The sequence below is a fragment of the Pygoscelis adeliae genome, unplaced genomic scaffold, assembly GCF_000699105.1.
Source record: "Pygoscelis adeliae isolate BGI_AS28 unplaced genomic scaffold, ASM69910v1 Scaffold513, whole genome shotgun sequence".
NCBI lineage: Eukaryota > Metazoa > Chordata > Aves > Sphenisciformes > Spheniscidae > Pygoscelis > Pygoscelis adeliae.
The window spans coordinates 2,605,775-2,607,639 of record NW_008824591.1 but is presented as its reverse complement, the minus strand read 5'-3'; the positions used below and the strand labels follow the sequence as shown (position 1 = coordinate 2,607,639).

The following is a 1,865-nucleotide window of genomic DNA, read 5'->3' as shown; positions in this document are numbered from 1 at the left end:
TGAATTTCTAGAGCAACAGCTCTGCTCCACCTCCCGGGGCGTGCTCCAATCACTTCCTTGTTTTTAAAAAGTCCTTTTACCAGTGTGACACACGCAGAAAGAAACTAAATATTGAGAAGTTCTTCGTCAAACATGCAAAATAAGGTACGATATCATGTCGTTTCTAGCATTACAGTAACCTCCTTTCTCTTTAGGAGATTTAAGTAAAACTACACTTTGCAGGAAATACTTCCACATTCAGAAGGAAGCTGGAAACTGGTGATGTTGATTTCTGGGACAGAAAAAACCCACCGTTAGATGACAGCTACTAGGAAAGCAGCTAGTTTTATTCAAGACTTGAGAAAGTAATCACACTCTCTCGCCCTGCGCAGGTCGAATTTAGGCTTGTAACTTTTTAGGGAGCTGAATGCAGTAAAGTTACCTTAAGGGACAGGTTGAATTCTGAAGATTATGAACAGCTGACAGGACCTTAAGGAATATTTAGCCTCATATCTTCAGCACAGACTAGGAAAATACTTGTGGAAATTTAACTGAGACAGAAACCTGTTTTGTGTTCCAATAAAACACGCATCGCTTCTCTGAAAAAAAAATACACTGACCAGTAAAAATGATCAAAAAAATACAGAAAGGGAAAACCAGAAGAGCTTATTTTTACTAATCACAACTGGAGAGGAAAGAGAAGCCAAGAGAATAAACTAACTGCTCCAGTCCTACTACAGATGTTTATAATGCTTACTTGTACCGGCTAATCAGCCGAACTCCATCTGTTGTGTGTCACTCTCCTACCGCTCATAAAGAAAAACAAACAAAAAACAGTTAACAGGGGAGCTAGTCTCAAATAGAAGGTTAAGAGGAAAAGTATCTGGAAGTCTGACCTTCAGGAGCTGATCGCAAGCTCTCCAGCTCGACTTCTAACTAGAGTTCTCAAAAAGTCTTAACAGCCTTTATCACATGTGCGTTCTGTGGGTTTTGGTTTTTTTTTTTGATGAAAAATAGAGAAAACCCCATGACACGCATTTTCAGTTTACTCGGCGGAGAGATAAGAGGGTCGGTAGTATCCTCCAGAAGCCTTCGGAGCCTAACTGCACCGTGTGAAGCAATTTCACAAGGCAATATCGTGCACCTCCTCGTACGGTGTAAAGAACCAGCCACCAGCAAGGAAACAAGGTCATAACAGTAAAACTGAAAGGGCAGAAATGGTAACTTCAAGACAGTCACGTTGAGAAAAAAAAATGAGCTGAACACCAACTGTAGGAAGTCCTTACACCCCCAAAGAGTTGCTAAAACCTTTATATTTCACCCACCACAACCTAACGGGTTTTGGTGTTTTCTGCCTGGAGAAAGGCACGTATGAAATAGCACGCTATGAGAAGAAAGCTGGCAAACGTCAAAACGCAGTGAGTGGAGATGGGGAAGCGCAAGGACGCCAAATTCGCCCTCGCTAGAGAGCAGCAGGAAGGCCCCGGGCTCTTGGCGCTTCCTGCCCGTTAGCAGGTTCTCTTACTCACCGGCCGGGCCTGGGGACTCAAGTAGGGTTCAAAGTCATCATCATTTAACCCATCCTTCTGATGCACGGATCCGTTTTGCACTGGGGGAGAGACGTAGAGCGTTAGAAAGAACTCCGCCGATAAACTCGAACGTTTACCGACCTAAAGTATTTAAGGACGGACCTTATAACGCAACTACCGCTCGCTAGTTAAGGACATACCGCGCTTACCCCAGCGGAGAGCGTCAAGGCACTCCGCCACCGCACACACGCTCTTTAACTGCAAACTTTCCCCGGCCCCAGGAGCGACGACAGGCTCCGCGGCTGGCGCTTTGTTTTTCTCCCAGCCGCTCCGCCGGGGGAAGGCGCACAGACCCGA

The 1,865-nt window shown here is 45.4% G+C and overlaps 1 protein-coding gene across 1 annotated transcript in view; it reads right to left on the bottom strand.

Annotated features, from left to right (window-relative positions):
- The window catches only part of YTHDF2 (YTH domain family, member 2), a 30,518-nt gene extending 28,934 nt beyond the window's left edge, over window positions 1-1,584 (bottom strand). Inside the window, exon 1 of the mRNA XM_009322254.1 lies at window positions 1,509-1,584. The gene's annotated coding sequence lies outside the window, so the exon portion shown is untranslated. The remainder of the gene's footprint in view (window positions 1-1,508) is intronic.
- Between the last annotated feature and the right edge of the window lie 281 nt (window positions 1,585-1,865).